This window comes from Gopherus evgoodei, chromosome 9 (genome assembly GCF_007399415.2).
Source record: "Gopherus evgoodei ecotype Sinaloan lineage chromosome 9, rGopEvg1_v1.p, whole genome shotgun sequence".
Classification (NCBI taxonomy): Eukaryota; Metazoa; Chordata; order Testudines; family Testudinidae; genus Gopherus; species Gopherus evgoodei.
Window position 1 is genome coordinate 29839925 of NC_044330.1, and position 26228 is coordinate 29866152.

Genomic DNA, 26228 nt, shown 5'->3' on the forward strand with positions numbered 1-26228 from the left:
GCTCTCGGTGGCGCTTACCTCAGGCAGTTCCTGGAAGTGCCGACATCTCCCTCTGGCTTCTAGGCACAGGGGAGGCCAGAGGACTCCTGATTACTGGCCAATGGGAGCTACAGAGCCGGCGCTTGGGGCGGGGGCAGTGTGTGCGTCCTCTCTGGCCACCTCTGTGCCTCAGAACTGGACATATCGGATGCTTCTGGGAGCCGCATGGAGCCAGGGCAGGCAGGAAACCTGCCTTAGCTCTGCTCCATGGCTGACTGGACTTGTAATGGCTCGGTCAGCAGTGCTGACCAGAGCCGCCAGATTGCCTTTTCCACCAGGCATTCCACTCGAAAATTGGACACCTTGCAACCCTAGTTGCAATGCTACTCAGTGGAGTTTGGCCCATCCTACTATCCACGTCATGCAGTAGGGGGTAGATTTGTGCAAGAACCTGGTCAGGGCCCAAATAGGGTTATGACCTACATGAGGCAAAAACACCAGGAGGTGCCCACTGCCCCTCTCCTCTCAGCCTGACTCTCCTTTTCTCCTCTTAGGTCACCACCACTCTGACCCTCCTCTTCATCTCGTCAGGCGGTCCCTCCACACATACCTAGCCTGACTCCCCCTCGTCCCATCTCAGGCACCTCCACAGCAGCTTGACCCGTCCCTTGACCCCCTCAGGTGCCCTCCCCGGGTCGCCTACTCAGCCCAGGGAACATTGCTCAGTGAAGAAGCCCTGTGTACAGCACCCTGTGTAAAGCACATGTAATCAGGGTTTTTGCACGGAGGGAGGATATGAGAGAGTGGGGAATACAATTTGGGAAAAATAATATTTTAGTTGATTAAAACAAGTAAATAAGTATGGAGTAACTGATAAACTCAAACTCATGCAGTATCTATTAGTAGATCTATTATCGTACAGTCATCATTAGTAAGATAATTCATCACACCAGAAGAGTGGGATTGTGTATTATGAATTAGCATAATAATAATCTGCACCTGATTGTTGTTAACTTTAGTGTGATCTGATTTATCGTAACATTACACTGTTCAGGGTTTGAAGAGAGACAAATAGAAGTTCTTTTTCATGTTCTGAGATATAGGATGTAAAATGTTCCAACAATAATTAGATGTTCGATGCTACTGTATTTTCTGAGGCAGAAGTAGTGATTGCCTGAAAATGATATTTAAACGATCCAAATCTATTTAAAAACTGCCTAGCCTGAATTGTGCCATACCTTGCTGCTGGATGGAACACTCCTGTCAACAAGAAATGAAACTGTTTCATGCTGACATTTCTGAGTAATAATAATGTTAGGAAAGAGAACTGGAGTACTTGTGACACCTTAGAGACTAACAAATTTATTTGAGCATAAGCTTTCGTAGGCTACAGCCCACTTCATTGGATGCACAGAATGGAACATATAGTAAGGAGATATATATACACATACAGAGAAAATGAAAAGGTGGGAGTTGCCCTGTCTAAGAGGCTAATTAATTAAGAGAAAAAAACTTTTGTAGTGATAATCGATAGTCCATTACAGACAGCTTGACAAGAAGGTGTGAGGATATGTAACATGGGAAAATAGATTCAATGTGTGTAATGGCTCAGCCATTCCCAGTCTCTATTCAAACCCAAATTGGTGGTATCTAGGTTCCATATCGGTTTTGCCAATGAGACACAATGTTTTCTGACAGTTTGTAGCACTCTTCTTTGAAAATTCAGTGGTAACTGAAGTGGGCAAGGCTGGGAGGGTGGAATTAGAAGTGGTTTCTGGTTTTCTTTGGATATTCATTAATTAGTTTTGGTTGAGCTTTGATTTGTTTTTATTATTATTTATTTATTTTATATTTATTATTTATTTTAAGTGCATTCCTAGAATGTGGCTATTGACTTGTATTTAGCAGAAAGATTATTGTGGAAAGATGTTACAAAATGTTTATAATATCTTAATTGAGACCAATTGTTTTAATTAATTTTTGCATACTATTACTAATATTGAACATGTATAACAATTTTTCCATTTGAGCGTCTCAAAATGTTTTATGAAACTTAATCATTTCTTGCCCACACAAACCTGGTGATAGGTCCAGTAAGTGCTCTTATTGTCACTTTACGTATAGGCACAGTGACTTGTTGAACATTACACAGGAAAATCTGTGGCATAGGCAGGGAACAGAACCTAGATCTCATGATTGCTAGTCATGTAGGAATCATCAGCTCTGTTAGCACAGCTTTCCAGCACTTATATACTGCTTGAGTTGGTATAGGGCAGGGGCAGGCAAACTTTTTGGCCTGAGGGCCTCATCAGGTTTCCGAAATTGTATGGAGGGCCGGTTAGAGGAGAGTGTGCCTCCCCAAACAGCCAGGCATGGCCCGGCCCCGACCCACTACTTCTCGCCAGGGCCGGCTCCAGGCACCAGCTTAGCAAGGGGCAGCATTCCCGCAGGTTTTTTTTTCCACCCTTTGCCGCTCCGGCTGCCCTGTAGGGGGCAGCAGCGTGGAGGAGGGGAGCGCCCTGCTGGGAGCTGTGCCAGGTCTGTAGCAAGCCCGGCAGTTTTTTTGGTTTTTTTCCCCTTCGCTGCCCCGGCTGGCTCGCAGGTTTGTTTCCCACCCCGCCCTTCGCCACTCTGGCCGGCCTGCAGGTTTGTGTCGTCCCCGTCCTGCTGTTCGCCGCTCTGGCTAGCCCGCAGTTTTTTTTGGGTGGTGGGGGTTGTTTTGCTTGGGGCGGCAAAAAAAGCCAGAGCCAGCCCTGCTTCTCGCCCCCTGATGGCCCCTCCCGGGATCCCTGCCCCACTCCCATCCATCCCCCATTCCCTGTCCCCTCACCGCCCCCAGAACCCCTTCCCCTGACTGCCCCCACCGCACCATCCAACCCCCCTCCTTCCTGACTGCCCCCTGGAGACCCTTTCCCCCATTCAACCCCCCTGTTCCCCACCCTCTGACCTCCCTGACCCCTATCCACATCCCTGCTCCCGGCCAACTCCCACAACTCTCCTACCCTCTATCCACTCTGCCCCCTTACTGTGCTGCCTAGAGCACCGGTGGCTGGTGGTGCTACAGCCGTGCCACCCAGCTCGAGCTAGCCACACCACCGCTCAGCTCATAGTACCAGATCAGGCCCTGGCTCTGCAGCTGCGCCGTCCCAGGAGCTCACAGCCCCACCGCCCAGAGCATTGCGCCGGCAGTGGGGTGAGCTGAGGCAAAGGGGGTGGGGGGGCTAGCCTCCCAGGACAGGAGCTCAGGGGCTGGGCAGGAGGGTCCCGCAGGTCGTAGTTTGCCCACCTCTGGTATAGGGTCTGGCCCTTAGAAGCTGCTGTCACTGCTGAAACAGATCTTGGATCAGCGTAGAGAGCAAATTCAGATATAGATGAGATTGATTAGATCTGAGTATAAAGGGCATTAAGTGAGAACTTTTGTAGTAAAGGATTGAGAGAAGAGCTCAGGTGACATGAAGGATTCCTGCTGTCTGGAACAAGAAGCAGTAGACTTGATTCTCTGCTCACACTGATTTTTAGATTGGTGTATGTCCATTGACTTCAGTGGAATTGCTCCTGATCTACATTTGGGTAAGTGAAAGAAGGACTACGTGGAGTAGCCTAGATGCTGAGCTGCATTTTTCAGCAGAGGTAACATAGCAGAAGGGAATGGCTCCCACATCCTGTGCTGGATCAAATGCTGGCACAGCTCCTAGCATAAACTACAGTAGCATGTTTCCACAGGCACCAACTGATCTCCTGATCAGCCCTGGATAGCCACTGTACAGATTGCTCTGTTCACATCACACTCACACATTCACCCTCTGCACCCCTAGGTATGTCCTCAGCACTGTCTTATGCCAGGGGTTTCAAAGGAGGGGCATTTTTAGAGTCCTTGGATTTTATTTATTGCAATTCCAATTTCTAATACTAAACAGTCTTTACTCTTTCGAATTACTGTTTAGGTTTTTGTCTTCATCATTCTCCTCACCAAAACTTTGTTTTTGACATTACACCTTCATCACAATTATAATTTTATTTATTTAAAGCCATTGCATTTTCATGTCTTGCATAGTGGAAATTGCAGTAGACTCCACTGGAATCATTCAAATAATTTCAGTTGTCTTCCACTAACCTCTGTTGGTTCTAATTGGTAAGCCAGTAGCTCTAGAAATCTAGCAGACACACAAGTCCACTTCTTTGTTCCAAAGTGTACAGCAATCGCCAGCCAGTGGGAACCAGCTGAAAATTTTAAACTGGAATTATTTACTCTATTGATAATGTTCCCCCCTCCAGGAGTGTTTGGTTGCAACTTTCTGATTTTCTCTAAGGCCCTTAAGGAGATGCAGATTGCTGTTCATAGGCAGGATCAAAGATGGTCTCACATAGGGGCTGAGTCTTCACTTTAAATTTGCAATACTTTTCTTTACACTTATCAGGGTACTCTGAAGAGGGGAAAAATCTAGTACTTCTACTTAATGCCTGTCTCTGAATAATTCAGTACTACTGATATTCTAGTTTTGTGAATATTTTATGATAAGTCTTGTGAAGAATTTGTAATATTCAAGCGTAACAGTGTAGAAAATTGTTTCTGTTGAAGTCTTTTCCTGCATATGTTTACTTCTCTGTAGTTAGATTGTGCGTAAGGGATCAGATAAAGAACAATCAGTAGCCGATTAAAGAGCAATAACTTTATTGTTTACAGTATAAATACTTCAGCTGAAACACATTCAATGCAGTAAAATTTATAAGCAATAGATTAATAGTCGGCATCTGCTATGTGACCTTGGGCAAATCACTTTGCCTTCATTTGCCTCAGTTTCCCCATCTGTAAAAGAGGATAATGACGTGACAGGGTATTAAGTATTATAAGCGATAGAATTGAGAAGTAAGTATTTGAAAAGTTATGCTTTCCAAGCAGAAGCTCTTTTAAAACTCTACTTATTATACGTCCACTTTCAAATTTCAAATGTGTGTGATATGCATGCCCACATGCACACATATGAAAAGGGTGAAATCCTGGCCCCATTAAAGTTAATGGCAAAACTCCCACTGATTTCAGTAAGGCCGGGCTTTCAACAAAGATTTAAAACTGAAGCATAGGTTATAGTTTGGTTCCCTCGGTTTCCAAAAAGCCCTGAGAAATTTCTTGCAAATGTTGCTTAACTGGTCATTGTCCTAAAAGTAAGTTTGCCAAATGCAAGACCATTAGGATTAAGGAGAACAAAATTATAAGTGAGTCATAAAATGGGAATCTGCTGCATCTTAACTTTGGAGTTCCTAAAGACAGCTCCATAATGAAGATTAAGAATTATTTTCATTCTTAAATTGCTGTTTTCATATTGCTGCCCTATGATCTAACAGTAGCTACTTCAAATATATCTGCAGCTCATAAATGCTTGAGAACACAAAGTCCTAACTGTTAAAATTTGACTTCAGTGCTTAAAGCTTTTATTGGATAATATTTTATCCTCTGAGTTTGCTTTCTAAGTGTGACATTCTTCACTTTAAAGCTCTGAACCAAAAGAACATATATTGTATGTCGCTCTGGGACTTGAAAAAAAAAAAGCACATTTGTTCAGATAAGAAGTATGCGCATATGTAGAACCCCCCATGATCACACAGAGAGTGCTGCTGCTGGCTTTCACCTTACAGGGCAGTGAAAAGAAGTGGTACCAGACCTACTAAGAGCTAGTCAAAACTTCTTGTTGAAACTTTTTTTTTTTGACAAAAAATGGCTTTTCCACTGAAACAAAAATTTCTGCTGAAATTTTGTTTTGTTAATATGTTTCAGTTGTGAAATGTTTTGAGAACTTAACCACTGCTATGTTATAAAATAACCAGTTCTTCAGAAAACAACACCACAAGCATAGCTTTTCAATAGCCTGACTTCCTTTAGCAATTGGGTTCCTTAAGGCAGTGGGCCCCAGCCTTTTCCGGGTGGCGGGTGCCGGACAAGGAGCCACCGAGGACCATGGCTGGTGGACAAGCATCCACTGAAATGCCACCAAGAAGCAGCAACGTCAAGAGATGTTGCCGCCGAAAATCAGCATCATTTCAGTGGTGGTGACACCTCTTGGTGACACCACTTTTCGGTGTCATTTCGGCGGCGACACCTCTTGATGATGCCATGTTTCGGCGGCATTTTGGCGGATGCTTGTCCGCCGGCCAGTACGCAGGCGCACATAGATGCCCCAGCGGGAACCCACGTTGGGGACCACTGCCTTAAGGTCTCTGATGGAGTCTAAAAAGTTGAGTGACATTGAGTGTAATTCAATAGTCATAGAAAAATACCGTATTATTTTTGGCACACATTAGATCAAAACAAAATACTAGGCAAACTCCTTCATGTAGGCCTTACCCACTGCTGCTCTTTGCTAATGTCGTTAATTTTTAAGCTAGTGTTTTACCGCTGTTTCTTCAGTAACAAAGTGGATGTCTTTTCATCTTGCTGAAGTGACATTCCCAAGTAACACAAGATGCCATTTTACAGCTGGAAATGGTTAAAAATGGTTTTCAAATGTCTTTACTTCACCCCCATTAAATGTAGTGGCTTTCTAAAAAGCTGTAGTTCAAAATAGGTCTGGGACAGGAGTCAAGTGATTTTTTTTTCTTTATATCTATCTGAAAGGCAGATCACTAGTAAATGTAGCATCACTCTCCCTGAGAAGTGTTGTGATACTGTGAGCCCTGAAACAGTTATTGCTTAAAATTACAATGGTTGAAAAGGCCTAGAAGGGAGCATGGAGGCAGTGGTAGAGGCCTTATTAGGGAAGATTGAAGCACCATCCATATAAGAACATCATGAAGGCCAGATACAGTATTCTTGTTTGATCACTGTTTACTCACCTACAGGATTCCCAATTAAGTGGAATTACCTCCCCAATTAAGCAGCATTCCTTACCACTAAGTATCATTAGGCTTAATTTGGTTCCCTGGGAAATGTCCCGATTAAGCAGATTTTATGATTAAGCACCTGTTATAAATATATTAGTTTACGTCTCAGTCTTTTTTTTTTCTCATAGGGTCCCGTCACTGGTATCTGAAACAGCTAATATGCCAACTGCTAACTCTGGTGTTTTGTTTTATTAATAGGGTTGCACTTACCAAGTTCTTGGCTTGGATTTGGAGAGCTTCCACAAGGAAACCTTTGTATTTTGTTAAATTTTGTATGATCATCTTGTAATTCAAATATGTTCCTATATAGTTTGCTAACGTAGATGTCAGTTTGTCAGTCTGACCAGTATTTTGTCAATTTCTTAAAGTTAGCAGCAAAACCTATAATATTCCCATTTGTGGTAGTATAATGAGAGGAGGTGGTTTCTGGATGCAGGTAATGACCGCCATAATAAAAAGATCTAGAAAGTGCAAAAATGAGCACTTTAAGTTATTGCGTATCATGCCATCTGTTTGGTTAGCAATAAATAATGTGGCAGTCAGGACGAGTTGTATGAAAGGGCTCTTCACTGAGTGTGCATAGAGGTCAATGTTACATGGTGAGAGGCCTGTGTTAGTCTGATAGTAGCTTGCACCCCTGATCTCACACAAAACTAGATCCCTCCTTAAACCTGACCATCTTGCCCCAATTACATTCATCATACCACACCATCCACACAGGAAAACACAACTTGGGGTGCTGAGCATGGATAGAAACATCCACTGAAGAGATTAAAACACTGTGGAAGTTATATTGGGTATGTAGTGAAGGACTCTTCCACAAAATACATAAGTACCATCTGTAGTCAGCTACCCTGAAATATGTGGCACAAGGAAATGTGAAGCACCCAGGACTGTAAAATACAGGCCCTGTTGTAGTATGGGCCAGATTCTAATTTATAGTAAATAGCAACACATTGCTCTGTGATTAGGCCCAGTGAAACTGTATCCTGCTCTGTTTTATCTGTCTAAACTTATCTAACTTTTATTTTATCTAATCTATCCTTTCATATCAAGTTTATTATGAATATTAGTATTCCTGTTTACTTCAGTGAAAGAAGAGCTTGTCTACACAGGATGTTAATGTGCAGCAAGCCAGGTGTGAATCTATAGCACCTGGTGTTGGCCATTGTTGGAAGACAGGATACCAGGCTAGATGGACCATTGGTCTGACCCAGTATGGCCGTTCTTATGTTTGTAATGTCCCATATGAGCACTATGCACTAAAAGTCCAGGTGTGTGCTTTGAGTACTACTACTTGTAAAGTGTAGTAAGTAAGATGACCCAATTAGTCCTTTTGGAAAGAGAAATGCCTCTTCTACATTGTGGGATCTTGCACCAATTGGAAACCAAAGTAAGCTACAGCAGTGTGAATCACTAGGGGCTTTGCAGTAGTACAGTTACTCTGAGGCAAAAATCCTACTGTAGCTATGACTAACGATCCTCAAGTGAAGGTATGACTGCTAAGAGCCACATTGTGGATTTGCCAAAAGTCTTATATGGGGAGCATCCTGCTCCTCCCTGTTGCCAGGGGTATGTATCTTACTGCTGATTGAAACCAGCTGTAGATTACTTCTCCTTCCATGCTGTCATAAACAGATAGCTAAGGGTTAATGTTCTTTTACCTGTAAAGGGGTAACACCAGTAACCTGAAACACCTGACCAGAGGACCAATCAGGAAACAAGACTTTTTCAAATCTGGGTGGAGGGAAGTTTGTGTGTGAGTTCTTTGTTCTTTGTTTTGTGTCTGACCCTCTCGGCTCTGAGAGTGATCTTTTTGTCTCCTGGCTTTCTAATCTTCTGTTTCCAAGTTGTAAGTACAAGATAGTAAAATGATAAGGTTTATATTATTTTCTTTTTCTCTGCTAGGGCTTTTACTCCTGGCCCGAACACCTACTACACCTGGAAAAGGTCTTTGAGCGCATCAGGCAGGCCGGACTAACTGTTAAGGCCAAAAAGTGTCAAATAGGCCAAAACAGAGTGACTTACCTGGGGCATCAGGTGGGTCGAGGATCCATAAACCCCCTACAGGCCAAGGTGGATGCTATCCAAAAGTGGCCTGTCCCAAAGTCAAAGAAACAGATTCAATCCTTCTTAGGCTTGGCCGGGTACTACAGGCGATTTGTACCACACTACAGTCAAATCGCTGCCCCACTGACCGACCTGACCAAAAAGACCCAGCCAAATGCAGTTAAGTAAACTGATGAGTGTCAAAAGGCCTTTACCCAACTTAAGGCAACGCTCATGTCTGACCCTGTGCTCAGGGCCCCGGACTTTGACAAGCCATTCCTAGTAACCACAGATGCATCTGAGCGTGGTATAGGAGCACTTCTCATGCAGGAAGCAACGGATCACAACTTCCATCCTGTCATGTTTCTCAGCAAGAAACTGTCTGAGAGGTAAAGTCACTGGTCAGTCAGTGAAAAGGAATGCTATGCCACTGTGTACCCCCTGGAAAAGCTACGCCCATATGTTTGGGAACGGCGGTTCCAGCTACAAACTGACCATGCTGCGCTAAAGTGGCTTCATACTGCCAAGGGGAACAACAATAAACTTCTTCATTGGAGTTTAGCTCTCCAATATTTTGATTTTGAAATTCAGCACATTTCAGGAGCTTCTAACAAAGTAGCTGATGCTCTCTCCCGTGAGAGTTTCCCACAATCCAGTAGTTAAAAAGTGCTCTTAAAATGTAGAAGTCTGTTAGTTATATACTTAGTGGTGTATGTAAAGGTGCATGTGTTATATTAATCTGTTTATTTTAAAGTTCTAGCAGGAAATCGTCACCAGTGAGGTTCCCCACTGTCTGCAATTTGGGGAGCGTGTCATAAACAGATAGCTAGGGTTAATGTTCTTTTACCTGTAAAGGGGTAACACTAGTAACCTGAAACACCTGACAAGAGGACCAATCAGGAAACAAGACTTTTTCAAATCTGGGTGGAGGGAAGTTTGTGTGTGAGTTCTTTGTTCTTTGTTTTGTGTCTGACCCTCTCGGCTCTGAGAGTGATCTTTCTGTCTCCTGGCTTTCTAATCTTCTGTTTCCAAGTTGTAAGTACAAGATAGTAAAATGATAAGGTTTATATTGTTTTCTTTTTGTATTTACATGTGTGTAGTTGCTGGAGTGTTTTGAATTGTATTCTTTTTGAATAAGGCTGTTTATTCATATTTCTTTTAAGCAATTGACCCTGTATTTGTCACCTTAATACAGAGAGACCATTTTTATGTATTTTTTTCTTTCTTTTTATATAAAGCTTTCTTTTTAAAACCTGTTGGAGTTTTTCTTTAGTGGGAATTCCAGGGAATTGAGTCTGCAGCTCACCAGGGAATTGGTGGGAGGAAGAAGTCGGGGGAAAATCTCTCTGTGTTAGATTTACTAAGCCTGACTTTGCATACCCTCTGGCTGAAGGGGGAAGTACTTGTGTTTCCAGGACTGGAAACGGGGAGGGTGGAGTCCCTCTGTTTGGATTCACGGAGCTTGCTTCTGTGTATCTCTCCAGGAACCCAGGGAGGGAACACCTGGAAGGGAGAAGGGGGGGGAATGGTTTATTCCCCTTTGTTGTAAGACTCAAGGAATTTGGGTGTTTGGGGTCCCCAGGGAAGGTTTTTGGGGGGACCAGAGTGCCCCAAAACACTCTAATTTTTTGGGTGGTGGCAGCTTTACCAGGTCCAAGCTGGTAACTAAGCTTGGAGGTTTTCATGCTAACACCCATATTTTGGACGCTAAGGTCCAGCTCTGGGAATTATGTTATGACACATGCTACCTCAACTCTGCTGAACGGTGGGTTGACACAAGGAACCAAGATTTAGTCATTCCCAGACCCTCCATGCTATTTAACCTTTGTGCGGAGTAGGGGACATGCATGCAGCACCATGTCCCTTAGTGAATGGACCCAACTCCTAAATAATCTATGCATTTGACAGCTGCAGGATCAGGTGTTTCCAGGGAGACTGTGTGACTGTAAGGGATAATATTTAACATTTTTAGTGAAAATTGATAAATAATAAAAAGCTATTAAAGTAAGCCCATAACCTTCAAATTCTTTGCATTAAGACTCACAGTTCATATAACCAGGGAAAATGTATGGATAAAATGATCCCCAAACTATGATAAATAGTCAGGGAAAAGATTAGAGTAGTAGGGTTTGAATCATGAAGTAGTGATTAATATTAACAACCTTCCTCAGAACAACACCCTCATCGCCATGGATGTCACTTCCCTATACACCAACATCCCTCACAATGATGGCATAGCTGCCTGCCTCAAATAGTTACAAGACAATGGACAACCCTCAATTCTTCTTCGAGTGCTTGCTCATATCCATTCCGGTTAGGTGCGTGCGCGCTGCATGCACGTTTGTCAGAGATTTTTACCCTAGTAACACTCGGTGGGCCGGCAGGGCGCCCCCTGGAGTGGCGCCGCTATGGTGCCGGATATATACCCCTGCCGGCCCCTCCGCTCCTCAGTTCCTTCTTACCGCCCGAGTCGGTTGTTGGAACAGTGGAGTGCAGCTTAGCTGATCTCCACCTCCCTAGCGATTCGCTCGTTTCTATTGTATTTGTGTATATAGTTCGATTTCTATCAGTATAGTTAGTGTTTGGTTATTAGTTCTGTAGTAGTTATTGTAGATAGTTAAGAGGGATCGGGGGCTAGCCCCTTTTCCCTCCCCCGGTACCGGGCCCATGCCCAGTTCACCGGGCTTCAAACCCTGCTCGGCCTGTCATAGGCCGATGCCCACAGGAGACCCTCACAACTCCTGTCTTAAGTGCCTGGGTGAATCCCATCTGATGGACAAGTGCTGCATCTGTAAGGCGTTCAAGCCCCGGACTAAAAAAGAGCGGGACATTCACCTAAAACAACTGTTGATGGAGGCAGTGTTGACTCCCCAGTCCTCGGCACCGTCAGTGACACCGGGAGCAAGTGCCACCTCGGCACCGGAGCGCACTCCAACAACGAAGACTCCTCGACATCAGCCATCACCAGCCCAAGCTTCTACCTGGCACCATTCGCAGGGCCGGTCTTAGGATTCATGGTGCCCTAGGCGAGATTATTAAACTGGTGCCCCTGTGCCTGATCTGCTCTTAGCAACACAAACATAAGCTTATAGTATTGGAAAACTTGCCACATTCACATTATTAAAACTAGTTTAACTTAATTAAGCACACTGTAATGCTGATGGACTAGCACTAAAGAAGCAGCACTATAGAAAAAATTCTGATATGACAGAATGATGCAAATAATATATTTTTTTTAATTTATCAAAATTTTATTGGAAATTTATATGAAGAGGTATTGAAACAAAGATTTGTTTTTAATTAAAAGCAATCTTTCTGGCTTTTTTGGCTGCGAAATCAGTAATAATGTCATCATATGACAAAGACAAAGTCGTGTCTTGTTCGATCGCAAGAATAGCAAGACCAGTCAAGCGTTCCTGACTCATTGTAGAGCGGAGATAGTTTTTAATGAGCTTTAGTTTTGAGAAACTCCGTTCTCCTGATGCTACTGTTACAGGAATTGTCAGTAGAATACGAGTGGCAATGTACACATTAGGATATATGTCAACAAGTTTGTGGGTATGAATAAACTGTACAATGTCCATCACCGATTTTGCATGTGGCAACATTGATGACAGTGTACTCAATTCTTCGTACAGTTCAAGTCCATTTAAATCAAAACTATCACCGTACTTCAGGAGGCTCTCTAGATTCTTGCACTTTGTCATTAGTTGCTCTTGTTTTCCTATTTCGTTGAATTTAGTTATGTCATATAAAAATCCAAACTGTTCATGGTGTACTTGCAAGGTATTAAACCTTTCATCAACAGCAGATACTGCTTTATCCATCACAACATTAAAAAATTCAATCTCAAATTTCTTTTCTGGATCGTCTATGGGCATGATCTGCTGTACAGATTCTTCACAAAGAAGTGTCCCTGGCCTTTTAAACTCATATTAACTATGTATTTACTTTATGAAAGTTGGAGAAAACATTGTGAAAACATAAAACATTGGCTGCCCAACTTCTGGGCCGGCAAAAGTTATACTGACTCACAGGGAAAAAAAAAAAGCAGGTGAATCTTAGTACAACATATGGTCACTCTATACCAGGAGTCGGCAACCTTTCAGAAGTGGTGTGCCAAGTTCACTGTAATTTAAGGTTTCTCATGCCAGTAATACGTTTTAATGTTTGTAGAAGGTTTCTCTCTATGTCTATATTATATAAATAAACTATTGTTATTATCTGAGGTCTTGGCCACTGGTCCTGCTCAGGTCACTGCCAGCTGAGTAAATGAAACCCCAAACCGGCAGTGGGCTGGTGGCTGGAACCCTAGACAAGGATCCCAGGCCCTGCTCAGCCCACTGCTGGTTTGGGGTTCTGACCAGCAACTCCTTCCAGCCAGGATCCCGGCCGCCAACCCCCCCCCCCCCTCAGCCCGCTACCAGCCTGGGATTCTGCTCACCCAGGCTGGCAGGTGGCAGAGTGGGGCTGGCGGCTGAGCTCCTGACTGGCAAGGGGCCGGCAGCCGGAACCCTGGAGTAGCGGTAGGCTGAGTGCTGCTGGCACCCCAGACTGGCAGCAGACTGAGCCACTCAACCCCCCACCGGCCCTGCTCAGCCCGCCACCAGCCTGCTCAGCCCACCACCAGCCCACTCAGCCCGCTGCTGGCTGAGTGAATGGAACCCCAGGCTGACAGCAGGTTGAGTGGTTCAACTGGCCTGCTTAGCCCACTGCCAGCCTGGGGTTCCTTGGGGATCCCCAGGCCAGCAGCAGGTGCTGAGTGGGGCCGATGGCTGATATTCCAGCTGGCAATAGGGCAGCAGCCGGAACCCCAGAGCAGTGATGGGCTGAGCCTGCTGCTGCATACCATCAAAAATCAGCTCACCTGCCACCTTTGACACGTGTCCCGTAGGTTGCCGAACCCTGCTTTATACACTAGTAAGGAGATGAGCATATTACAGTTGTTGGAGGGCTCTTATCAGGAGTAACAGGCTATAGGAAAGTCAGTCAACATTTTTTGTTTCTCTGATGAAAACTGACCCACTCCCTGCCTCAAACCAAACCTGTCACTAATAATTGTCAACAACTTAATTTTGTGTTTTTGGCTAAGATATTGATTTTTACTAAAAAAAAAAATATTGAAATTGGATTCAGGATTGTTAGCAAGAATTTTTGGCAAACAAAGTTTTAAATGACAATCTAAATGGCAACACAGTACTGCTTTCATGCTTGGCTCACCCCCCAGCCTGCTGGTCCAACAGCTGCAGTAGAGGAGGAGATAGGTGGAAAATTGCAGGACCCCAAAATCCACCTCTTGGGGTGCAGAGTGGCAACAGCAGCAGCAAACCCTCAGGTCCAATCACACGCCAATGGGCATCGCCGCCAGCCCAACAGACCATGGTGAAGTTAGCACAGCATCTGATCTCAGGGACGGGGCACCCATGGAGCCACAGCAGCTCATCCTGCCCTGTGCAGCTCCCCCCGGATGAGATGGATCGCTGGCAGCTGCCAGCCCAGGGGAGAGGCACTCCCCAGCTAGGGTGGCCAGATCCAGATGTCCTGATTTTATACGGCCAGTCCTGATATTTGGGGCTTTGTCTTATATAGGCACCAATTACCCCCACCTAGAGTGACCAGACAGAAAGTGTGTAAAATCAGGACAGGGATGGGTGGGGGTGGGGGGGTAAAAGGAGCCTATATAAGAAAAAGACCCCAAAATTGGGACTGTCCCTATAATATAGGGATATCTGATCACTGTACCCCAATCCCCTATCCTGATTTTTCACACATCTGGCTAACCCCAGCCAAGCCCTCTGTAACATTCCAATCCTGGCTCACTGCCCAGGAAGTGAGTTACTTTCACTTTCATTCCTCAGCAGGCAGCCAGCCAGCCCTCCCCCCACCTATCCCCCAGCACCTCACCCAACCCAGCCCTGACGGAGGGGAGGGAGGAGAGAAAGAGGGCTGCTCCTGGGGAGGAGGGAGAAAGGAGGGGGTGCTCCGTGGGGCGGGGGGAGAAGAATGGATGTTATGGGGGACAACAAAGGATACTGGTTCCAGAGCCACAGAGCCTGCCTCACCTCACCTCAGCCGGGGGGAAAGAGTCACACTCACAGATGAGCTCCTTTCCCAACCCCCACCCCCTCCCCCTCCCCTTCCCAGAGACCCCAGCACCAATCCCGTCCCTCAGACTGTGCTGCATTCGGCTCTCTCTAGGACCCAGCAGCCCTGCTTCTACACTCTCTGGGCTGCCTGCAGAGTGGTGCCCCCAGGCAGAGTGAGGCCCTACGCGGCTGCCTATTCTGCCTATGCCTAAGGACGGCCCTGACCGTTCGCTCTCACCACGGAGCAAGAAGCACAAGCCTCCTGCGGCTGCTATATCTACACCGCAGTCTGAGTGCTTAGCCAAGTCGGACCGCCCGGCACCGTCAACTGCTGCGGCACCGACGTCCTCCGCACCGTTGATTCTGGCCTCGCAGGAGCTGTCGAGTCCGGTGCTCACCAGCTCTCCGGCACGCGCCGTGGTTGAGCTTATCGTGCCCTCCACTCCGGAGATGTTCTCCACGGCATGGGACTTGATTGCCTTGATGGAGCCTGAGCTGCCTCAACCCCCGGCGCCACCGGTGCAGGTTCCTCAGTCCATAGGCAAGCCTGCCCTCATGAGACCTTCTTCGCCCGGTACCACGGAACGTCACCGGTCCCGATCCAGGTCCCACAGGCATTTCCTGTCCCGCCATTGATCCTGGTCCCGTGGCCGCTCGCAGTCCCGGTACCGTTCCCCATCGAGGTACCAGTCATACTCGCGGCACCGCTCGAGGTCTTGGTCACTGTCCAGATACTACCAGCACCGCTCCAGAACTCGGCACCACTCGCGGCACTGGACTTCTCGCAGCCGATCTCGGCACGGCGATTCCAGGCACCGGTCGACCTCCCGGCACCGCGCTGGTCGCAGGTCCCAGTCCCACTCCCGGCACCATCACGACTCTCGGTACCGTTCCCCGGCACCGCATAGGGATGGTTTGAGCGGACGCAGAGACCTACATCAAACGATCTCTGCTCCCCCGTGGCCATCTCGTCATCCGTCGATCTCCTCCCATGCAGACACTGCATCCTATGGGGATTTGGATAACCACTAGGGTCCTCATCAGTGGCCCTTTTGGACACCTTGGGCCTACCCCCAAACCCAAGGTGATCCGCATATACTATCGTGCTCCTGCCCTTCTGAACATCGGGCTCCAGAGACCACAGTGAGCAGACCTCCCCCAGCGGGTATGGAGGAATCTCCAACACACATGCCAGACCCACAAGATCCGCCGCCTCAGGACATCCCCCAAGACCAGGAGTCGATCCCACACCCGCTGGTTTCTGGGGTTTCATCCTCTTCCTCCCCAGATGAAGTGGTGGTGAGGACATCTACATCTGGACCGCCCCCAATCGACCTCAGGTCACACCAGGACCTTCTGCGCCGCGTCACCCTCAATATCAACTTGCCTGTAGAGGAAGTTCCTGAGGTGGACGACCCGGTTGTCAGTATACTGTCGGCGGAGGCTCCAACCAGGGTGGCCCTCCCCTTCATCCGCTCAATACAGGCTAGAGCGGATACTATCTGGCAATCCCCGGCATCCATACCGCCCAGAGCCAGAGGGATTGAATGTAAATACATGGTGCCCTCCAAAGGGTACGAGTACCTGTATATACACCCCCCTCCTTGTTCATTGGTTGTTCAATCCATCAATGAACGGGAGTGCCATGGCCAGCAAGCCCCTGCTCCTAAATCAAGAGAGGCCAGGCGAATGGATTTGTTGGGGAGAAAGATCTATTCCGCGGGAGGCCTCTAACTCAGGGTGGCAAACCAGCAAGCCCTCCTGAGTAGGTACAGCTATAACACCTGGGAGGCAGTGGGGAAGTTTGTAGAGCTCGTCCCGCAGGACTCCTGCCAAGAATTCACAGCTCTCTTGGAGGAAGAGGAAAAAGTTGCGCGGACCTCCCTCCAGGCCTCGCTGGATGCCGCCGATTCGACAGCTAGAACTGTCGCCTCTGGGATTGCCATGTGGCGTATATTGTGGCTGCAAGTGTCAGGTCTGCCACCTGAGCTCCAGTACACTATACTATACACTATGGCCTTTGATGGCCAGGGCCTCTTCTCCCAGAAGACGGACCCTCGGCTACAGAGTCTGAAAGACAATCGCGTAATTATGCGTTCGCAGGGAATGCATACGCCGCAGACTCAAAGACAATCTTTCCGGTCGCAATCTCAGCGCCCCTACCCCCTGCCTCGACCAAGGCAAGACTTCACCAGAAGGCGAGGTTGTACCTCTCGCAGACGACAGTCTGGACCTCAGGGGGGTAACAATTCCGGTCCCACCAAGCCACCGGCGGGACCGAAGCCAAACTTTTGATGGTGCGCCCGAGAGCACTGTACCAATGACCTCCCGGGATCCTTTTCAGTTCGCCAACTGCCTTGCCGCATTCCTCCCTGCGTGGTCCCAGCTAACTTCAGACCGTTGGGTCCTCCGCACAGTGGAGTCTGGCTACCGCCTTCAGTTTATTTCAACCCCACCTCCCCACCCTCCCTCCTCGTCCCTCTTCAGGGACCCCTCTCACGAGCAACTCCTTCCGCAGGAGGTTTCAAGACTCCTTGTGATGGGAGCTATAGAGGAGGTTCCGGAGGAATTAAGGGGCAAGGGGTTCTATTCCAGATATTTCCTAATTCCCAAGGCAAAAGGGGGCCTCCGGCCTATCCTGGACCTGCGAGGACTGAACAAATTCATGAGAAAGTTCAAGTTCCGCATGGTGTCCCTGGGAACCATCATCCTTTCCCTGGATCCCAGAGATTGATACGCTGCTCTCGACATGAGGGACGCATATTTCCACATCGCGATTTACCCTCCGCACAGAAGGTACCTAGGCTTTGTGGTGAATCGTCAACATTACCAATTTGCGGTCCTTCCCTTTGGCCTTTCTTCGGCCCCTCGGGTATTCACGAAGTGTATGGTGGCAGTCGTCACCTCCCTCTGCCGTCGTCGAATACACGTTTTCCCATACCTCAACGACTGGCTTATTCGAGGGACCTCCGAAGCTCAGGTCACCGCTCATGTAAACGTCATCAAGGGCCTATTCACTCGTCTAGGCCTGATTATCAATCTGGACAAATCCATTCTGCTACCTACGCAGAGGATAGAATTCATAGGGGCCATGCTGGACTCCAATCTTGCAACGGCCAGCTTGCCCCCACATCGGTTTCAGACTATAGTCTCGCTTATACAGTGACTAAAAAGCTTCCCCAAAACTTCTGTCCGCACCTGCCTCGGCCTCCTCGGTCACATGGCTGCGTGCACCTTCGTTACGAAGCACGCGAGACTGCGCATGTGTCCTCTCCAGACTTGGCTCGCCTCAGTCTATCGTCCACGCAGGGATGCCATAGACATGATAATCACGGTTCCACCAAGCGTTCTGGGCTCCCTCGACTGGTGGCTGATGCCCTCCCAGGTGTGTGCCCGTCATCCGTTCCATCCACCACAGCCCTCAGTGTCTCTGACAACAGATGCTTCCTCTCTCGGCTGGGGTGCTCACTTAGGGGCCCTTCGCACTCAGGGTCTTTGGTCCTTTCAGGAGCTGGTTCTTCACATCAATGTCCATGAACTGAGAGCGGTCCGACTGGCATGCCAGACCTTCCAGCATCACCTACAGGGCCGTTGTGTTGCAGTTTTCACAGACAACACAATGGCCATGTATTACATAGACAAGCAGGGAGGGACGCGATCTTCCCTCCTTTGTCAAGAGGCGATGCGACTGTGGGACTTCTGCATAGCTCACTCGATAGACCTGGTAGCCTCCTTTCTCCTGGGAGTCCGGAACTCTCTCACGGATCACCTGAGCAGGTCCTTCCTGTCCCAGGAGTGGTCCATCCGTCCGGACATCCTCCTTTCAGTATTCCAGAAGTGGGGCTTTCCCAGATAGACCTCTTTGCCTCCCAAGAGAACAGAAAATGCCAGGCCTTCTGCTCCCTGCAGGGTCGCTCCCCGGGCTCCCTCTCGGATGCTTTCCTAATTCCCTGGGAAGGTCGTTTACTTTATGCCTTTCTGCCCTTTCCCCTTATCCACAGAGACCTGCTCAAGCTCCACAGGGACAGGGACAGGCTAATCCTCATAGCTCTGGCATGGCCGAGTCAGCACTGGTACACCATGCTGCTCGACTTATCTCTAGCGGACCCGATACCTCTGCCACTCTACCCGGACCTGATAACACAGGACTTCGGCAGACTTCACCACCTGGACCTACAGTCCCTCCACCTGACAGCATGGCTGCTGTCTGGCTAAACCAATCCGAATTGCGCTGTTCCACCCCGGTGCAACAGGTCCTCTTGGGAAGCAGAAAGCCTTCCACACGGGCGACATATCTTGCCAAATGGAAGCGCTTCTTCCATTGGTGCGCCCAGCATAACCTTACTTCTGAAGGCGTATCGGTCCCCATTATCTTGGACTACTTATGGGACCTCAAGGAGCAGGGCCTGGTGCTCTCTTCGATAAGGGTTCATCTGGCCGCAATTTCCACCTTCCATCCTGGGGAATCCGGCAGTTTGATCTTCTCTCACCCTATAGTTTCCAGGTTCCTTAAGGGCTTGGAGTGACTCTACCCTCCAGTTAAGCGCCCTTCCCCTACCTGGGATTTCAACCTTGTATTAGCTAGGTTCACAGGCCCTTCCTTTGAGCCGTTAGCCACATGCTCGCTGCTGTACCTGTCCTGGAAGATGGCCTTCCTCATCGCTATCACCTCAGCCGGTTGAGTATCGGAGCTTCGTGCTTTGATGGTAGACCCCCCGTATACGATCTTCCACAAGGACAAGGTACAACTGCAGTGGTACCCGGCTTTCCTTCCCAAGGTGGTCTCTGCCTTCCACATTAATCAAGACATTTTTCTACCAGTCTTTTTCCCGAAGCCGCACGCATCGCGCCGGGAACAACAACTACATACCCTGCATGTCCGCCGGGCCCTCGCCTTTTACATTCAGAGGACCAAACCTTTCAGACGCTCGCCTCAGCTATTTGTAGCGGTCGCGGAGCGCATGAAAGGCATGCCTATCTCTTCCCAGAGGCTCTTATCCTGGGTGACGTCCTGTATCCGGACATGCTACGACTTGGCCCACGTTCCGACTGGCCATCTCACCACCCACTCTGCTCGGGCTCAGGCCTCGTCTGCCGCTTTCATGGCCCACGTTCCCATCCAGGAAATATGTCGCGCAGCTACCTGGTCTTCCGTCCATACATTTGCATCCCACTATGCACTGGTCAAGCAGTCTAGAGACGATGCCGCCTTTGGCTCAGCGATCTTACATTCCGCAATGTCTTGCTCCGACCCCACCGCCTAGGTAAGGCTTGGGAATCACCTAACTGGAATGGATATGAGCAAGCACTCGAAGAAGAAAAGACGGTTACTCGCCTTTGTAACTGTTGTTCTTCGAGATGTGTTGCTCATATCCATTCCACACCTGCTCTCCTTCCCCACTGTCGGAGTAGCCGGCAAGAAGGAACTGAGGAGCGGAGGGGCCGGCAGGGGTATATATCCGGCACCATAGCGGCGCCACTCCAGGGGGCGCCCTGCCGGCTCACCGAGTGTTACTAGGATAAAAATCTCCGACGAACGTGCACGCGGTGCATGCACACCTAACTGGAATGGATATGAGCAACACATCTCGAAGAACAACAGTTACAAAGGTGAGTAACCATCTTATATCCACTGCAAACACATTGGCAAACTCATCCATTTCATCCTCACCCATAATATTTTATATTCAATGACAAACTTTGTCCAAACCATGGGAACAGCCATGGGTATTAGAATGGCTCCTCAATATGTCAGCCTGTTCATGGGCCACCTTGAAGAAGAGTTTCTGGACAACTGCACCACAAGATCAATGATATACCTGAGATACTTTGATCATATTTTATCCTCTGGACAGATAGTTTAAATTCCCTCATAGATTTCCACCACAACTTCAACCACCGCCACCCATTTATTAAACTATTTTTGGAACACTCCGACACTGGAATGAATTTCCTGGACAATATAATCAGCTTCAACAATGGAACCCGACAGACAACCATATGGGTGAACAATTTTCACAAAGTGATCACTCTATATCTGACCATCAGTCCTCATATCCAAAGGAAACCTGAACAATATTTTCAAAAGACAATCCTGGGACCTTAAATCCATAACTCTACTAGGCACTAAAAATCATGGACCGAACAGAGACATTGGATTTATGGTTTATTGCAACAATTTGTAATTCACTGTCCCCCTCTTTTTATCCTATGAGTGCACAGGTGTCAAATGGGCCACTCTACCTTGAATGGTGTCTTACAAAATCTGCTAACTACTTCTGCTAAACAATCTCGTCCACTTTGCATTTAGCTGTGATGCTGGGAATACATTTCCCAGACCTGCACTAGAGCACTGTCTCTCTCCAACAGAAGTTGGTACAATAAAATATATTATCTCACCCACCTTTCCTCTCTAATAGCCTGGCACCGACACAGCTACAACTACCCTGCATAAAGTAACGAGAGCCAGAAGTGTACTTAATCCATGGAATCAGAAGGTATCAGAAAGTTCAGAAGAGTGCAGTACTACTTGGAGTTACATACAATTTTGAAAGAGGCTGAATACCTTGAACTCGTGCCACATATGAATTCCTGAGATCAAAAAGCTGCAAAGAAATCTTGGCAAGAAGTACAGCACAATAATACACACAATTCTAAACAAAAACAAACACTGACTTGGTCCCCAAAAGGGAAAGGAAAATAGACCAAGAGAAAAACAAACTGCTTCAAACTCTTCCAAATCGAATTTTCTTTTCTTTTTCCAGGGATCTTCAACAGTAAAAATCACGCAGCAAATTTTGGTACTCTCCTGTATATAATCCTGCAATTTCAATAGTTAGAAAAAAAAGCCGCTGTATAATTGCTTCATATAGGTTCTTCTTTTTGATGTAACTTCCATAAATGTTAATGTTTGGTATGTGCTTCAAAAGGAGAATGCCCGTTATTGTACTATAGAGTTAAGAATATAAGAAGTTTTAGGAAATGGAAATACCCATCTGGCCCAATGTGCCCACCTTCTCCCTCACTCCATCTTGATTAATTTCAGTCTCAGCCCTGTGTGTCCTTTTATCTAATATCTCCTACATAATGAAATCTAGATTAGCTGTAGCATTGGTCAAATTATTTATTGTGAATAATATTCCACATTTACTTTTGACTTTTAATTTCTTCCTAACACTTTTACTCATAAATAACATAAAATAGTTTAGATGAATTATTTTCAAACTATGAGTTGTTGGAGAGTTGTTTTGTGTTTAATCACCTAAGTCATTGTGTTGTTTCTGTTCTTTGAGTGAATGCTTGAAACACCTTAAAGGAGAATTAATGAAAAGATAATAGTAAATACTAAATAAGGCACTTCCCGGAGGAATTTTTAGACAAATAATCATTTGTTTTTAAAAAACTGTACAATTTGTGCATATTGTCCTGGATCCACAAAGGAATTTAGGCATGAGAATGTCTAACTTTTAGATAACTAGCCCCTCTTGGAATCCACAAGCTCTAGGTTAGGTGCCAAAGCTCTCTATACAATGCATTATGCTTCTAAGAATGGCATACACAAGAGTTAGCATGATAGGTGGGAAAATGCCTACATTTGCCAATAGTAGACACTAATGAGAGGGGTTTGGCTTGAGTCTAGACAGCAAGGAGGTCTCTCTCTCTCTCTCTCTCTCTCTCTCTCTCTCTCTCTCTCTCTTTGCTTGGGATCCACAACTGCGAACCCTCTCCTGGAGTCAAGCACCTAAACTGTTTCTTGTAAGAACAATGGCAACATATGCCTACCTCCACACAAAATAGCTGAAGAAGGCCTTTAGCCCAGTGGTTAGGGTACTTGTGTGACCTATGGGAGACTGTCAAGGTTCCTTCCCCACTCTGAAGTTAGGGTACAGATGTGGGTACCTTCATGGACACTTCTAAGCTTAATTACTAGCTTAGATCTGGTACCACTGCCACCATCCAGAATTTTCAGTGTCTGGATCACTCTCTTTCCCCTCAAAACCTTCCCCTCCCTGGGCAGCCTTGAGAGACTCCTTCACCAATTCCCTGGTGAGTCCAGATGCAATCCCTTGGATCTTAAAACAAGGAGAAATTAACAATCTCCCTTCCTTTCTCCCACCAATCCCTGGTGAGTCCAGATCCAATCCCCTTGGATCTAAAACAAGGAAAAATCAATCAATGGAGGAGTTCTGTAATAATTTATGGATAGTGTACATTTTGGGATGTTTCCTCTCTCTCTAATTTCATAGTCTCTGTAAGGAAAAGGAGCAGGAAGGAAGAAGAAGAAGAATGGCTTGAGCTAAGCCACCCATGGGCAAACACTTGGGGGTTGTTGCAGGATAATGATAGTCATTGGTTCTAAAGAATCTGACTTCACCAGCTCTACCAAACTTGTTTTTGACAAGTGAGGCCAAAAGCCTGGGAATGGCCAAAACAAAGAAACTCTTACTGGATTAAAATAGACTCTTCCTTCTAAGAGAGTAGTTAATTGTGAGGGAATTGTTTAGGGAAACCAGGTTAACCAGGGTGTCTGAAGAAGTTAAACCTGCCTAGCCCACCGCCACAGTATGGTAGGGCTTTAGAGAAGATAGACATGCATGTAGACTTTTTTTAATCCTTTTTTCTTCAAAGGCTTAGTTCCTACTGTTAAAATTAAAGACTACTTTGGTTTTAAGAAGGCTGTCTGGTCACTGTATACACCACTGACTAAGACCCTGACAGAGAAGCACCATAGGTGCCAAACCCAGTCAGACCTGATGGGTAACCATTGTTGATACACAGGCTTCTGTCAGCTCATGACCCAGACCAAGGGTGGGAGAATTGCAGAATTCCAACCCTAGAAGACATAGTAAAGGCACAAGGTCTGACAACGGGTTGCCCTGAGGCCGGCCAGGAAGGGGACATAGGTTCAGCTAGCCCTGTAAGCATGATAGTAGGATCAAGAATTGTCCTAGTTTTTAGTTTAAAATCTAAATTAGATTTACAGAATTTATTGTAATTTTTTACATCACTGTACCAAAGATGGGTCCTTGATTTTGTCAGCTGTCAGTGGCATGTCTGACTCTCTTATGTGAATGTCTTATGGTGTATTTTGACCCTTAAAGTCTCTTAGCAAATAAGAATGTGAGTTTTTTAAATGGATTCTTTATTTTGGGCCCTCTGTATGTGGAAATTCCATTGAAGTAAATGAAGTCCTGCCTATGTAGAGGTTGGAGGATCAGGGTCTTTAGTTTGGATATTATACCACTTGCTAAAAAAGCTGCTTTAAGAATGGCAAATCTTGTTATTCCTAAAGAACTATAGAACAATTTTCCTGGATTTATTTGCCATATTTGGCTCCACACAAAATATTCTCAGTTTTCTGGTATTGTAAGATACACAGATCTTCATCTGTGGATTGAATAACATTGTTAAATAGTGAAGTTTTACCCAAATTCTGCCTCCAGTTACACATGGAGATTCCAGCTGATTTCAGTGAGAGCTCCTCATGCATATCTGATGATAGTTTGCACCTTTGCCATTAATTAGTATTGGTTGAAAAGTCATTTAAATTACAAACAGAAGGCTCAGAGATCAGAAGAGACTCTGTCAAGTTAAAAAATACATTTTCAAAAAGCATTTAGTATTGATACATTATTTTCATTCTTATTTTTATAATATTTTAATAATGGCCTAAAACAACATGATGGTGTCCCTTTTAAGCAATATTACAAACATCTTTCTTTACCTTGATGAATCAATTTCAATAGTTTTCCTAAAACAATTGTTAAAATCCTGCAAGAAAGATGGCAGGTTTAGACTGAACTTTATTTTATTTTATTTTATTGCATGATCAGAAATCTTTGTGTGGAGGGAACTGAAAGCTGTGGAAAGCATCTGACTTCTAAACAGATTGAGGATTGAAGGACTTACTTGGGCAATACAAATAAGTAGTCATTTGTTATATGCAAATATAACAGGTTAACATAAAACCCATGACTTCAGTCAACTAGAACGGAGATATGTTTTTGAAGTTGCTGTTTAGCTTCGTATAAAAGGAGAAAATCTCCTGTAGCTCACATGGGCTTATTTGAACCCAAAGCTTTTGATGTTATAATGTGCAGTCTAAATTCATTAATCCCCCTGTTCAAGAAAGTCTCTTAAATGAGTAATAAACATAATAATGAAAATAGCTGCCAGGAAGAATATGAGTTACATCACACTTAGTGTTCCAGCGAAAGATGAAAATGAACTTTGGAAATACAGGTTACGCTAAATGAATTTAATTTCTGTTTTGATACAGAATGTTTAAACATGTTGTTATTTCTGGCACCAGGGCTGATATCTATTAAATGAGAACATCTAAGAACATCAAAGGAATTGGACCTTTTATACTCTTCAGCACCCCGTTGGAAATGTTTATCTGGGCTGTTATCTGGATCCCATACAAGCATCGAACAATGTGCCAGTCTCACCAAGTTGCTTTTTTCCCCAAAGTTCTGATGCATGCATTTCCTTCACAAATGTTCCATATTTTAGAGTTCACTACAAGTGCACAAATAAAAGAAGTTTGTACTAACAGACTTGACTGTAGATATTTGAAGTTTTTCTTCTATAAAGTATTTGAAATAGAAAAGAAAACTTCCTTCTGTTTGACTCAAACTAAGTTTCCAGATGTCAGGGTCAAAGGTTGGAGATAAAAGTATCAGGTTTTGGCCTACTCTAAGTAGGCTCCAGGCCCAAATGTGTGAGATCTTCCCTAGAGGGGGTTCCTTTTGTACTGGTTCAGTTTTCTTCTTTAGCCTCCCCCAGTAAGAGGTCCCATTCCGTGCTGCTGAATTATGATACTTCATCTCCATCATTAAGAGACTAAACTTGTATTTACCGTTTAACACTTGGCTGCATGTCAAACCTTTTAAATATCTCTTTAGAAAACCTTTCAGTTTTTGAAGGCTGTTAATTCCTTTCTTCATGGGCTTGTGGCAACTGTGAGTGGGTCGTCTATGCTGACATACAAGATTCCTGCTCCATCTATGCCAACAAAGTCTGCAATAAAACAAGAGACAGTATAATTTATACAGGGCCTCAGAAAATACCTAAAGGCTATGTGCTATTAGCCCTGCTCGTCTCACCTCATGCTCACTAGTTTATTTTTTTCAACTAATTTGATTCTTATGCAAAAAATGCAGAGAACTGTACAAATAAACAGATGACTCTAGAAACTAGAAGTCAGATATTTATTAACAGAGAACAAAAAGGCTT